Raw genomic sequence first — 16,270 nt, forward strand, 5'->3', positions numbered from 1 at the left:
TCACTTTTTCAGGGAACTAGATCCTACATGCTATAACTAAGACCTGGCACAGCCAAGTAAATATTAAGAAAAAAAAAAAAAAAGATAACAGAGTTCAGTCAGGCTCCTCTTACAGACTGCCACTTTCACATGAATAAACCCAATCAATAATCCTATAGACCTTCCTTCCCATACAACCAAACATACGGAGAACTCAAAGGAAGCTGAGAAAAAAGATGAGGTCCAAATTCAGTGTTAGACGGTCTCCCTCGATCTTTTTTTTTTTTTTTTCAAGGTGGTCCTTTTATTATGCTTCCATCCCTCCACCTGCCCACACACAGATGTTCCCTGTGAAAGAACTTAGCCCTATGCAGTTCATTCCAGAATGGGATGGTCCCAGAAAGTTTAAAGAAAGGAACTTGCATTTCCTGAGATGACTTGCTCTTGACATTAATTCATATTTAGGAAGGAGCTTCCTAAGCCTTTTATAAATACCCGTGAAACATAAGTGACTCAAGATTGATTTTATTTCCTTCTGTCCCCCTGATGGTTCTTTAATCTTCCTGGAGTGATGCTATAACTTTGGTTCATGACAGCAGTGAGTGACAGCCTGGAGCTAGCCCTTTCCTCCAGCCCTGATTCAAAAGCAGTTGGGCGTTTCCCACAACTTGAGGGCCCAGGTGCTTGGAACTACTGCCAAGAACTTCTTCCAACTTAAAAAAAAAAAATTGTAATTATATCCATTAGTTCTGGGTTAGGTAACATTCAAAATTTTAAAATTCAGAGGGTACAAAGAACACAAAGTGGTATTTGTTCCTCTGTCCATGTGCCCCAGCTTCCCAGTTCTCTTCCCCAGTGCTACCAGTTGGAGTATCTTCTTCAAGATAGAGATTTTATGCCTATTTTTAAAAAACACATTGGGAATCCCCTAGTGGTCCAGTGGTTAGGGCTCAGAGCCCTCACTGCCCGGGCCCAGGTTCACTCTTTGGTCAGGGAACTAAGATCATGCAAGCCTCGAGGCATGGCTAAAAATAAAAAATAAAAGAATGCATTTATGTTTTCTTTTCCCTTTTTTCCCCTGCCTTTTGGCTGTGCCTTGCAGCATGCGGGATCTTAGTTACCCAAGCAATCAAACCCGCGCCCCCTACAGGGGAAGCATGGAGGCTTAATCACTGGACCACCAGGGTTAAGTTCCTCTTCCCCCCTTTTATTCTTTTATTTTATATTAATGATAGCACACCCTACAAATACATTTTTCATCTGTCTGTTTTTCCTTCTACTCCTGCCACTAGAATGGATGCAGCACGAGGAGAGGGACTTGAATGGTATAGTGTTAGATCCTCAGCATGTAGAATGGCGCCTGGCATACTGTATAAATGGCATCTTCATAAATGTTCATTGAATAAAGTGAATGAACACACTGTTCCACTTCTTGCCCTTAGGAAATCATCTCATTTCTGTCCATAAGGAACCTTCTCACTTATTTTCATGACTGGATAGGGTTCCATTTCCGGACTCATTATTATTTATTTAATCAGATCCCTACTGATGGACATTAGTTTGTTTCTAATCCTCAGCTATGAAATATTGTCCTGGCATTCATATTCTTATACAGACATCATGTTGTACATGTGTGAGTATATTTAAATGTAAGAGAAACTCCTAAATGTAAAAGAGCTAGGTCAAGGATAAGCTTTGAGTTACATTTTGCCAGCTTCTTTTTAATCAGAAGCACCTTGCCACGTCTAAATAGTGCTGCTGTGGTCCATGGCAGTTGATGTACGCCTGTTCTAAGAAAATCCATCATTAATGAAATTGTTCTGGTTAGGCCTGAATTTATGACTTCCACTTACTCCTGCAAATCCATCAGAAAACCATCACCCAGGTGGGAGCTGTTGGAACAACACAGATGTATTTCAAAAACACAATGTAGAAAGACAAGTGCACACTGCATGATTCCAAGAACAAAAGAGACAAATCTAGGTAACAAATCAGAACAGCGGCCGCCCAAGGTTTGGGGGGGCAGAGACTTTGGAAAAGGGGTACTAGGCACCTTTCTGAAGAGAAGGAAACATATCTTGATTTGGGTTGTAGTTTACATTAGTGTTTGCAGTTGTCAAAACTCACTGACCCACATTACAATGTAGATATTTGATTTTTGTAAAACATGCCTCAATTTTAAAAACTTAAAAAAAAAAATTTGAAAGAACTGGAGTTTGAGGATAGAACATGTTGCTCCCTGCAGATCCCAGTCATGCTGGCCTTTTTTCCATTCCCCAAGTGCACTGTGCTTTTTCTCACCTGTCAGCATGCATGCATGCTGTTCCCACTGCCTGAAACACTCCTTCCTTTTTACCAACATATAACCACACCCATTCACCCATACACACACACATGCACACGCACATCTGTCTTTTTATAATTCACAGTGCATCAGAAATATATAAAAAAATAAAAACAAATACAAAAAATATATAAAATAGTTCCCTCTTATACATGGGGTGTATGTTCTAAGACCCTCAGTGGATGCCTGTAACCTCAGAGAGTACCAAACTCCATATATACTGTTTTCCCCTATACATACATACTTTTGTTGTTCAGTCGCTAAGTCATGTCTGACTTTTTGTGACCCCCATGTGCTGCATGCCAGGCTTCCCTGTCCTTCACTATCTCCCAGAGTTTGCTCATCCATTGAGTCGTTGATGCCATCCAACCATTTCATCCTCTGTCGTCCCCTTCTCCTCCCACCTTCAATCTTTCCCAGAATTAGGGTCTTTCCCAATGAGTTGGCTCTTTACATCAGATATCTAAAGTATTGGAGCTTCAGCATCAGTCCTTCCAATGAATATTCAGGGTGATGAAGTTTAATTTCTAAATTAGGCACAGTAAGAGAATATCCAAATTGCCAGCATCGCTACTCTTGAGCCTTGGGGACATTACTAAGTAAAATAAGATTTATCTGAACACTGTGATATGATGACAGTCTGATAACTTAGTAGAATACTAAGTGACTAACTATCGAGTTAGCATATATATTGTGGATACTTGTCACAGCCCTGTTGGGATGAAGCAGGATGGCACGAGATATCATCAAGCTACTCAGAGTGGTGCACAATTTAAAATTTATAAGTTGCTTATTTCTGGAATTTTCCATTTAATATTATTGAACCTTGGTTGACTGTGGGTGACAGAAATGGTAGAAAGCAAAACCGTGGGGAAGGGGTGGGATTAGATAGAAAATGGCTGGAATGATACATTTCTGTATGAATTACTTTGTAACCTGTATGAATTGCTTTATAAAACTCAGGCATAAGAAAATGTACATTTCTCAATTTGGGGGAGACTTGAACTTAAATGCAACTCTGTCTCTACCTTCCAAGGTGATGGTGGGTGACACAATGTTGCTCTTTTTTTGCCACACTGCCAACTTGGCCACCTGAGCCAAGATATATCTGGAGTTGAGGAAATTCAGAAAAATTAAATGGTCTTTGGTCCACATGGTGGTCCCTGAGATGCTCATTGTTCTGTGTGGTTTACTTGAAGGGGAAAGGCTCAGCATAGTGTCAAGCTCAATCATCAGGAGCCTCTTGGAGGGTCCCAAGACCTAGGAGGTGTTTAGCACTCAGTCTTCCTAAGGCTGCCAGCCATCCCCATCCTGCCTCCTTCTGGGGTTCCATGTGGGGCTGAGGAACGAGCCTCTGTTGTTCTGGAGCTTGCCTTCCTCTCAACCCCCAGTGGGTTTGCACTTCAGAAAACTGTCCTGCAGAGAATGGCAGCAGATAGAGTGGCTTTGGGGAGACCCCTTAAAGCTGGTAAATCCCCATGTTGGAGTCAGCCTCAGCTTTCATTAAATAGCAAATGGGAAAACTGGAAAAGGAGAAGGAACTTTTTAAGCTTCTAAGGATTTTGCAAACAATTGAAGTAATTAAAAGTTCTCAGAAGTAGCCGATGGTGCCCTTTTCACCGAGGGAATGCGGGCCAAGCATGATATATTAAAAGAGAGGGAGCTGCTCTATTGAAGTTAAAAATAATCTTCTGTCACATGGCTAATTTGTTGGAATGCAGCAATTAAAAGGCTCTGGGCAGAGCGAGAGCTGGAAGCAGCTGGGGAGCTTGCAGGCAGAGTGCACGCCCTGGGGACTGTTGTTTGCAGAGAGAGAAAACACTGTCACAGCTGACTTAGGGCACCTTATCAGAAAGCCCACAAAGGAGCCAGGAAGAAGGAAAAGTGGGGTTGATTTTAGACCTGTGACCTGTGGGTTTATCAGACAGTGTAGGAATGGGTCAGGACTTGTCACCTGTGCTCTGGGATGGTGATTCACTCAGCAAGGATGAAGGCTTTCCAGTTTCCCCTGCACTTTGAAAACGCATGCCTTTGAATCCATTTCAAAGGAACACATAACCCGAAGGAGCCCTTTGATCCTCAATCCATGGGAAAAACCAATCTATATGATCTTGAGGGGCAAAGCTCAGGCCAAGAATATAAATCCTAGATTGGGGAGTTGTGTTTTAAAAGTTTTTGGTTTTGTTTTCCTGAAATTTTGAGTTCAAAGAGGTTTTTTGTTTGTTTTCACTTTTTGGCTGCCCTTGGTGGCATGTGGGATCTTAGTTCCCTGACCAGGGAGCGGACCCATGCCCCCAGCCGGACCACCAGGGAAGTCCCAAAAGAGCTTTAAGAAAACGGTTATCTATCTGGTATAATATGAGTTGTCCAGGTGAGGCAACATGCTCAGAGAGGCTGATTTGCCCACCGTCACTCAACAAGCAAGAGACAGAGGCTAGGTTCTAATTCAGGTGTTTAACTTGAGAGGAGGACGTGATGGTTACGAAGTGCGGGGTTCACATGACCATGATGTAGAGTCCTGGCTCCAGGGTTGTGGAACCCTCCCACAAGTGCCTAACCCATCTCATCTCAGTGTTAGTGGATGTAGAGTAGGAATAACAATAGTACCTGCCACCCAGAATTGTTACAATGCATGTGAAGTGCCTAATGTCTCTCTTGATTAAATGCTAAATAAAGTGTTAGCTGTTATTTTTCCATGGTTTTTTTCTACACTGCCCTGTATCCTAGCACCATCTTGCAAGTTAACTTGCCCACACATCCTCTTCTTTGTGGTTGGGGTTGTCTTGCTCTTCTTTCTACCTCCAGCTCTCATTCATTACATACAAAGGAAAAGAGAATCAGTCACTTTCTCCTAGCATTTTGTGCATTCCAGCACACCCATATTACTTGTCTTCTCTCAAGCTGTAGGCCCTCCAGTCTGTGTGTCCAGGTTGCTGGCAAGCAGAAATGGCACCAACATGAAGAAGCAAGTATTGCTGCCCCAATGCATTAACCAGAGCTATCTGAATCTTTTAGAATACTTGATCAATTTTCAAGTTTATAAAGGGCACCATGAAGGGGCTCTGAATGTCCGATGGATGTTTGGGCTTCACAGCCTAAGCACCCTTGGAAAGTGGAGGCCAAATTCTGTGTGCGCATACATTGCAAGGAACAGACAACCTACCTGACTCTAGCTTGAGCCAGAAATGGGCAAGTTTAGTGTCTCATGTAACCACAAGACTAGATAGATTTCATTTCTGACTAGATCCTAGGGTCAACAATGTCCCCAGGGCACCTTTCTGCTTTGTTGGGCTCTATTCTTTAGATTCTTGCTACTTTTGCAGACAAAATAGCTGTGGAGAGCTCTGAGCTTTACTCTTTTTCCAAGTCCAGTATTCATATTAAGCAGTCTTCCTGCCTTTAGTCCTGTTTCCTGATTGGGTACCTTAGATCAAGTGTCTCTTCCTGAAACAGTAGGGCCAGGGAAATGAGCTTCTCTAATTGGACAGATTGGATCACATGCCCCAACAGCATCTGATTGGCAGCCCTTGCTAGCTTCGCATACACTACAGCAGGAACAGTTCCTCCTGGGAAGATGGGGTACAGAGATCAGAAGAAAGGGAAAGGCAGATAGAAACCATTAATACCAAAGCCATGGGCACTTACGTGCACTTTTTGAGGGGGTAGTTTATAGCTTGCTTCATATCTTCCCAATGTTCTATAATCCAAGAAATAGTAAAACTTTGGGAGAGGAAATGCTTTTTCCCCACTCCAGATATTTCCTTCCTGTAGAGGGTCATCAATTAGCATTAACGCTCACAGCTCCTCTCCATGTCTTCCTTCTCCTGCACTTAGGGAAGGAGTATTAGGAGAAGCTGGAGATGAGTCTCCCAGTGTCGTCCTCTTCCTGGGCTCTCAGGGTCCAGATGCTGGGAAGCAGCATTCCTCCACCCATGGAGGGCACCCTGGTCCAGTGTTTCCTGGGACTGTGGGAAAGTCTATTTAATTAGGATTCAAGAAAGCCTACCGGGGAAACACATGCTCAGCCACATCTCTTAACATATAGCCTCATCAGAAGATAATTCATCTCCTCACCACCCAGACCCCCAGCTGATTCAGAGCCTGAATAGGGAGGAGGTGTCCTTTTTGTTGAGCCCCTTCTCAAAAGTCAACAAGAACCATCCACTTCGGTTATTAGGGACCCACAGATTTCATCCTTTCATGCTCCCCTTCCTGGCCGGGTCCCCCACAGAAGAAGCTGTCCGGAGAGACAGTGGAGTGCTGGGAGCAGGCTCAGAGGGTGGCCACAAAAATGATAAGAGGCAAGGAAGCTAGATTTACAACAGCAGGTTGTAAACTGGGATTATTTCACATGGGCGGGTGGGGGGCAAAGCCAGTGGAGGGGTGATTCAGGAGTAACTTGGACCTTCCCAGGCGGTCCAGTGGTTAAGACTCCATGCTTCCAATGCAGGGGGTGTGGGCCTGATCCCTGGTCAGGGAACTAGGATCCTGTATGCTGCATAACGTGGCCAAAAAGTAAAAATTTTGAAAATAAAATAAAAAACACAGGTTAAAAAAAATAGTAAAAATAGTAGCCTTGACCAAAACTGTGCTGAGGGTGTGGCATCGCTGGTATTTTTCCACAACCTCACCCTGACCCTGAGTGTGGTCACATGTGTGTCTCTCACCTCTCCCATCCCACTAGGGTCCTTCCGAGCCCACCTCTTTGAAAATAAATTGTTCCAGTTCCACAGAGGTGCGGGAAGCTGGGGCACACAAATCAACTTAAAAAATAACACTATAATTTCTTTTTGATTACAGAAGTAATATGCAATCTGTAACAAGAATGGAAAAAGATACAGAAAAGGATAAAGATGAAAACTGAAATCCACTCTAAGCCCTCAACCCTAAGATAGCTATCGTTAGGATTTTGGTCTGTTACTGTCAAGCCTTCTTTCTATACGTATTTTTTAATGTATTCTTCATTTCTTTTAAAAAAGATTATAAAAATATTTCAAATAAAATAGCAGCATGTAGTGTAAAGAGGAAAATATTATGCTATTTCTTAAAAGATTATTTCTCTTAGTATTACGATCTGTGTATACTATTAAGTGAATATTGTCTATTGCTCACTGCTTCCTTTTCCCTCTCGTGGCCTCAGCAAAGGCTGACACTGTGGCCCTCAGCTGAGAGGAAAGTGTGGGTGTCATCACACTAGAGACAGGGAACTGTGACTTCACCACAGCCACACCCAACCCCTGCCGTGTGGCCAGGATCCCAGGGGACACAAACAATTTCCTAACGTAATAGATACCTCTGTTGAGAAAAACGAGTGAGGAAGGTGGCTTCCATAAGACAGGGTTCTTGACCTTCCTTCTCTATTCTGAAATACCCATCACATCTACTATAGTTGCCTCCAGAGCCCCAGGATTTTGATTCTGATTCTGGGAGCATATAGCTGCAAATGAACAAAGAGCTGAGGGAAAGTTCCCTCATGTGTTTCCTTACATGAGTTGAGACAATAAGGGAAAAGAATGAGAAGAAATAAAAGGCTAGTTACTCAGGCTACTTTTAATGAATCACAACCGCCCCCCGCCCCCCCAACAGTGTCATTACCCATCCCCAGTCAGGAAAGGCTTGAGTTTTTCCATGCCAAGAAAAACAGAGGGCAGGAAGAAACAAATTATGACCTTGTTTGTGTTTTGTTTCTTAACTATTTGATTTATAGGCCCAGATCCAATGATTATGGATGAAAGAAAATGTCCCAGTGTCCCAAAGCTAACCTGAACTTAACCGGGGTGGATCTCACGTCCACTGCTCAAAGTTAGCACGAAGTTAAATGCTTTAAGAATAAAGCCTCAGGGTTTGAGGCTGCCTGAGCAGCCCAGTAGCAAAGCCAGATTCCTTTCCCATCGCCCCAATTCAGATGAGTAGTATGAAGAATTTAAAAATACTAAGTATTGGTGAGAATGTGGAAAAATTGGAGCCCTTGTGCACTATTGATAGGAATAGGAATGTAAAATGGTATAGCTGCTATATGGAAAATAGTATAGCAGTTCCTCAAAAACTTAAAAATATAATTACCATATGATCCAGCAATTTCATTTCCAGGTACTCAAAAGAATTAAAATCAGGGTCTCAAAGAAATGCCTTATACCTAAATATTATTATTTTTGGTTGGTCTTTTGTTTGCCCAACCATTATTTCTTGTTCTGGGAGGCAGCGACTAATACATTTGCCTTTAAATCTATTCAAGTGCACCCCCCGCCCCCCATAGCTGCCTCGTACTTGGAGGAATTCTGAATTAAGCAAAATGAGGGTAAAGTTTTTGAGCTGGCCCTTCAGAGAGTCACCAGACTGGTTGAAATGAACAGCCACAATTTTTGAAGAATGAGATCACTGCTACTACCTCCAGGACTAGGAACTTGTGCTAGGAATGGGGACTGCCATGGTCAGAGCTTTCTGCCGAACTGGAGAGCAGGGGATGGAGACAAGGCAAGTTAAAACATCACAGAGTTCTCTGACTGAGATTCATCTGTTTTTTTTTTTCCTTGATTAAGTGTTCACCTGGTTGTTGTAATTTTTTGCTTAGTTTCCAGAATGCCAATAAAGTTGATTTTGAGAGGGAAAAAGGAAAGAAAAATATCATGTAGCCATGAGCTCTATAGAAAGAAAACACAATGATGTTTTGGACAGAGCAGCCACTCAGGATGTGGAGGCTCACCGAGGCCTCACCCAGGGGTTGACATTTAACCAGAGATTAGACTGATAAATCTAAATGTGAAGTTGGGCAGAGAGAATATCCCCAAAGTAGGCTTGTGCTTGGCATATAGAAATCAAACCATCTTGACTCAAAAAAGAAATTTTTGGCCATTAGGGTTGTTGTTTTTTTTTTTTTTTTTTTTCAGATATGGATCTAGATGGAAGGTTGATAAATTCCTCTCTCACTCTTAACTATAGAAAAAAGATGTTTGACCTCACTCTTAAGAAGAGAAATGCAAGTCAAAACCACAGTGTGATATAATTTTTAAAAGGTCTCATCGTTTGGTTTTGCTGGCTGTGCTGGGGCTTCGGTGCTGTGCTGGCTTTTCTTTCATTGCGGCGAGCACTGTACAGGCTTCTCTTGTTGTAGAGCACGAGCTCTGGGCTTCAGTAGTTGCTGCTCCCAGGCTCTAGAGCCACAGGCTCAATAGTGGTGGCGCATGGGCTTCGTTGCCCCACGGCATGTGGAAATTTCCCAGACCAGGGATTGAACCTGTGTCTCCTGCATTGGCAGGCGGATTCTCTATCACCGAGTCCACCAGGGAAGTCCTAAAAATGTCTCACTGTTATAATCCAAAAACTTTGATAACACACACTCTGAGACTGTGAGGAATCCAGCACTCATGTACATCGCCAGTGAGAATATAAATTGGTGCAATTGCTAACATTACAATTGCATGTGCTTTTGACTTAGAATTCCCATTTCTTCTTATACATGTGTACAGTGATAAAAGATCAGAGTTGTATTAATTGCAGCATTATTTGCAATTCCAAAACACTAGAAACCCAAATCTCCAGCAGACTAGTTAAATTATGATATATTCATACCAAACTCTGAATACCAAACTGTAGAAAACTATGCAACTGTAAAAACTATGTAAAAATAAATGAGGGGGTACTTTATGTATCATCATCTAAACATTTCTAAGATGTCATTAAGTAAAAAAGGCAAGATGCAGAAGGGTGATGTTCACTACCTTTTATATGTAAAGAAAACTTAAGTATAAAAATGTTAGTTGCTCACTTGTGTCTGACTCTGCGACCCCATGGACTGTAGCCTGCCAGGCTCCTCCATCCATGGGTTTTCCCAAGCAGGAATAATGGAGTGGGTAGCTATTCCCTTCTTAAAGGGATCTTCTTGACCCAGGGATTGAACCCACATTGCAGGCAGATTCTTTACTGTCTGAACCACCAGGGAAGCCCTTAAGACTAAGTATAAATATGTGTATTTACTTGCATTTTGCATGGAGAAACTCAGGAAGGATACACAAAAAAATTATTAAATGGTTTCTGTGGTGGGTGAGTGGAAGGGAATGGAAAGTAGGTAGAAAGGTGGTGGGCAAGATACTTTTTATTGAGATGTTTAATTTTTTTTTTTAGTTTGGAGCCATGTGAATATATTAAGACTTAAAAATTAAATTTAAAACTTCTTCCCTTTACTACCTCTTATCTTAATTTATTAATTTATCACTTAATCCATAGCCATTGTTCACTCCTCCAGCCGCTCTCCTGAGGAAGTGTTTCATTAAATGAATGTGGATGATGGTTATAAAAAGTACATTAGTGCATATATATTTTTAAAAAGCTGACTTAAAAAACACGTTGGAGATTAATCTAATCACGAAGGAGATTTCTGTGCTTTACCCCTCATCCTCCACAGATTAAATAAAGGTCATTGACCAAAGACATTTGGAACATTCTGAAGGCAAAAACCAGCCTAAAGGAAACTTTGTGTTTATGGAAACATTATGATTTTTCAAAGTGGCCTTTGGCTCAGTAGATTGTAGTAAAAACAATGACATCATCCAATCTCTGAACTGGATCATCTTTATCAAAAAGAACCCTTTACCGGGTAAAGAATTTCTAAGTGTTAACATCTTTTTACATCCATTTTTTCATTGGCTCCACGTCTGGGAAGTATTGTAGTCTTTTAATGTTTTTTGATTCCCTCCTTATGCCCTTCCCCTAACCACTAAATTAACTTTGTCTGTTTTTTCCTTAACAGCTTTATAACTCACATACTATACAAATTATCTATCAAAAGTATACAATTCAGTATCTTTTAGTGTAGTTACAGAGTTGTGCAGGCATCATTGCAATCTAATTTTATAACATCGTCACCATACACAAAAGAAGCTTCATCCCCATTAGTGGTCATTCACCGTTTTTCCCAACCCTCTCAGCCATGTACAACCACTAAATGTACTTTCTGTCTCTATAGATGTGCCTTTTTAAAAAATAATTGTTTAATTAAGTAGGCTTTGTGGGGTCTTAGTTGTGGCAGGTGGGCTTAGTTGCCCTGCAGCATGTGGGATCTTAAGTTTCCTGACCAGGGATCGAACCCTCACCTCCGGCAGTGGAAGTGCAGAGTCTTAACCACGAGGCCACCAGGGAGGTCTCTAGATGTGCCTTTTCGTGAAATTATATATATATGAAGTCATACTGTATGTGGTCTGTTGGGATGGGCTTCTTTCACTTAGCACGATGATTTCAAGGTACATTCATGTTTTAGCATGCTCTTTTTTTTTTACTGCTGAATTATATTTCATTGTAAGGACACATACACATTTATTTATCTGCATATGGAATCCCATGGACAGAGGAGCTTGGTGGGCTACAGTCCATATGGTCGCAAAAAGTTGGGCACGACTGAAGCAACTTAGCATAGCATATCTAGATGATCATATCAAATCATATAAACATCATCCTAATAGAGCAGACAAAATATTTTACAGGCTTTAGTCTCCTTTTATGATTTAAAGAGAAAAAAAAAGACACCTCAGGAAACAAGGTAGGTAGGGGAATTCTATCAGATGAAGAGTATCTACTGACAAATCTACAAACATCATATTTAATTGTCAGAGACAGAATGCTTTCCTACTAAGATTAGGAACAAGCCAGAGATGCTCATTTTACCATTTTTATTCAGTGTTCCACTAGAAATGCTAGTGTGAAATACTCCTTGCCAGTGAAATAAGGCAAGGAAAAAGGCATATAGATTGGAAAGGAACAAGTAAAACCGTCCCTATTAGCAGATGATATGATTGCCACGTAGAGTTTTCTAAGAAATTTACAAACAATCACTAGAACTATAAGTGAGTTTAGCAAGGTTATAAGATACTAAGTCAATGTACAAAATCAATTATATTTCTCTATTATAGCAGCAAACAATTGAAAATGAAATAGTTCCATTTGTAATAGCAGAAAACCATAAAATATTTAGAAATAATTTTGACAAAAGATGTAGAAGACCTCTGTGCTGTAAACCACAAATTGAAAAAACATTCAAATAAGTGGAGCAGTGTACCATGTTGGTGGATTGTGAGCCTCAGGATTATTAAGGTGTTCATTCTTTGTAAATTCATCTATAAGTGCTTTTACAGAAATTAACAGGCTGATTTTTAAAAGTTACCTTATTATTTTGGGATACGTTCAGATTTACAGAAAAGTTGCAAAATAGTACAGAGTTTTTATATACCTCTCACCCCACTTCCAATAATGTTACCATCTTGAATATACCATAGTACATTTGTCAAAGCTAAGAAATCAACACTGGTACATTACTGTCACTTTAATCTGAATTTTACTGTTTTTTTCCCTGATATCCTTTTTCTCTTGTTCTAGGATCCAGTCCAGGTTGCCACTTTGCATTTGAGTTGTCTGTCTCCTTAGTCAAAGTGGGTCTGTGACAATTTCTCCTTGTGTCCTTGTTTTTATTTTTTAAATAAGTTTGATGGTTTTGATTGCTATTGGTCAGGTATTTTGTAGAATGTTCCTCAGTTTGGGTGTGCCTAATGTTTTTCTCCTGTTTAGACTGAATTATGGGTTTGGGGGAAGAATGCCAGAGTGGGGAAGTGCTTTTGTAGCACATACCAGGGAGTACATACTATCAACATGATTTGTCACTGGTGAGGTTAACCTTGATCACGTGGCTCAACAAGCTGATTTTAAAACTTTGGTGAAAACATAAAGGGTCTAGAATAGCAGAAACAATTTTGAAAACTCACAAAAGCTTGACTCTCAGCCTTACAAAGCGATCTTAACGAAGATAGTGTGGGACTGGCGTAAGGCTAGACAAATAACTGGAACAGACTAGCAAGTTGAGAAAAAGACCTACACTTACATGGTCAGTCAGTTTTCGACAAACATGAAAACAATTCAGTGGGGAACTGTTTTCATCAAATAGGTTGAGACCCTAAGTATCCACTTGGAAAAAAGAGATTGAGAAAGCCAGCTGAGGTCACCAAGTTTGTGAGTAGCAGGGACACAGATTTCAAGCTAGACTTTCTGGCTATCATGGGCTACCATTGTGAATATGAATTTATTTAAGCCATAGTATTTTCCTGAATAAAATTCAGTTTGAAGCCATATTCTTAAAAAAGAATGTCTATTGTCATGTCTATTCTTTAAAAAAAAAATCTATTGTCATGAAAAAAAAAAGCAGGGGCTGAAGAATCATGCCTGATTAAAGGAAACCAAGGAGACATACATAAATGCAATACATTACCCTGACTTGGATCCTTGATCCCATAGACATACCAAAATTTCACAAAGAACAGTATTATAATGATTGGAAAATAATGTGGACAGCCTGTTAGATAATAGTTTTATCTGCATGTTAAATTCTCTGAACTTGAAAATCATACAGGGGCTTTTCATAGAAGACACGGAATTATTTGGAGGTAAAGTGTCATGAGGTCTGCAACTTAACTCTGAAATGGTTTGGTTTAACAATATTAATGACAATAATAAAAATAAATATAAATGAAATAAAATATGGAAAAATAATAACCATTGGTGAATCTAAGTTAAAGTGGGAATTGATTATATTATTCTTTCAACTTCAGTTCAGTCGCTCAGTTGTCTGACTCTTTGCAACTCCATGGACTGCAGCACGCCAGGCTTCCCTGTCCATCACCAACTCCCAGAGCTTGCTCAAACTCATGTCCATTGAGTCAGTGATGCCATCCATCCAACCATCTCATCCTCTGTTGCCCCCTTCTCCTTTTGCCTTCAATCTTTCCCAGCATCAGGATCTTTTCCAATAAGTCAGTTCTTCGTATCAGGTGCCCAAAGTATTGGAGTTTCAGCTTCAGCATCAGTCCTTCCAATGAATATTCAGGACTGATTTCCTTTAGGATGGACTGATTGGATCTCCTTGCAGTCCAAGGGACTCTCAAGAGTCTTCTCCAACTCCACAGTTCAAAAGCATCAATTCTTCCGCGCTCAGCTTTCTTTATGGTCCAACTCTCACATCCATACATGACTACTGGAAAAACCATTTGAAATTCTAAAAAAGAAATTTAAATATTAATTAAAAAAAAAACACTTTAATCTGATTCTAATTCCAGTTGCCATGATGGTCACAAATTGAGTCTCAGTCATTTATGAGCATTTCTCTCCTCTGCCCCAGGGATTTTACATAGTGCAGAACATTCAGGAGGGTCCTTCAGTCCACACTGGTCACTTCCTGAAGATCCGGCAGAGCTGACAGCCTCTGCAGTGATGCTCAAATATATCTGCTAGCTGGGAGCATTGGCAACAAGGGTCCAGTCTTTCTGCATGCATCTTTTCTTTCCACTTCAAAGTCCTGTCACTAACCTAGGTCCTTTTGGCAAAGCTACTGGAGGAATCCCAAACTGCTTCCTTCTTCCCAGACTCAGGAGGCCCAATTTAGCTTTTGTGGTACTCCAAATATATTTGTCCAACCCCTCCCTTGGTGGAGAGTTTCTTCCATGCTAGCTTCTTCAGTTCAGTTCAGTTCAGTCACTCAGTCGTGTCCGACTCTTTGCGACCCCATGAGTTGCAGCATGCCAGGCCTCCGTGTCCATCACCAACTCCCAGAGTTCACTCAGTCTCACCTCCATCAAGTTGGTGATGCCATCCAGCCATCTCATCCTCTGCTAGCTTCTTAGGATCTTCAAAAACACTGTTGGACTCAATTTCCTAGAGGTGGAGGTAGTAAAGGAAATGCCATGTGATTTTGCTAATTTACTGTATGGAAGATAAACACATATTAAATATGCTTCAAAACAGTCTCACAGGGAATTCCCTGGCAGTCCAGTGATTAGGACCCTGTGCTTTCACTGCCAAGGGCCAGGGTTCAATCCCTGGTTGGAGGTCAAAGATCCAGCAAACCTCAAGGTGTGGCCAGAAAAAAAACCAAAATAGAATGGCTTAAAAAAAAAAAAAAGACTCACAGATAATAGAAAACAGATTAGTGATTACCAGTGGGTGCAGGTGGGTGGGGGAGGGGCAGTACTGGCGGGAGTGGCAGGTACAAATAATTGAGTGTAAGGTAGGCTACAAAGACATATTGTACACTACAGGGCATATAGCCAAATATTTTGTAATAACTGTAAATGAGTGAAACCTTTAAAAATTGTGTAAAAAATTTCAGTGTTTCCCAAAGTTACCCATAGATCACATGCATCAGCATCATTCAAAATAACTTGCTAAAAATGTTAATTTCTGATTATATATCCAGACTTGCTGGACCTGAATCACTGGAAATGGGGCTGGGAATTGGCTTTTTAAAATTTTTTGTGTCTTAAAACAATGTTTTATTATCTCATAATGCTGGGGTTGATGGGGCTGACCTGCTGATATAGCCTGAAAACAGTCATGGTTTGTATTAAATTGATTAAGGGGCAGTCTCAGCTGAGACACCCTAAGTAGCTCATCTTTGTCGACTAGGGGAAAAAAAGTACAATGTGTGAGCTGTGTTTTGCCTCATTTGGGGCAAAATAGGCCCAAAGAGCGGAGAAGGCAATGGCACCCCACTGCAGTACTCTTGTCTGGAAAATCCCATGGACGGAGGAGCCTGGTAGGCTGCAGTCCATGGGGTCGCTAAGAGTTGGGCACAACTGAGCGACTTCACTTTCACTTTTCACTTTGATGCATTGGAGAAGGAAATGGCAACCCACTCCAGTGTTCTTGCCTGGAGAATCCCAGGGATGGGGGAGCCTGGTGGGCTGCCGTCTATGGGGTTGCACAGAGTCGGACACAACTGAAGCGACTTAGCAGCAGCAGCAGGCCCAAAAAGACAGCATTTCTATAGCCCAAGAGATAGCATTTCATATAGCTCTGAGAAACTGCAACAAAGAGGTAGGGGGGAATGTCAATATATATATGTGATTTTGGTGAAGGGAGAGTGCATGCAATGAAACACATAGTATTTGCAGATTACTGATAGTCGCGAGGAGC

This window comes from Bubalus bubalis, chromosome 18, assembly GCF_019923935.1.
Source record: "Bubalus bubalis isolate 160015118507 breed Murrah chromosome 18, NDDB_SH_1, whole genome shotgun sequence".
Lineage (NCBI taxonomy): Eukaryota > Metazoa > Chordata > Mammalia > Artiodactyla > Bovidae > Bubalus > Bubalus bubalis.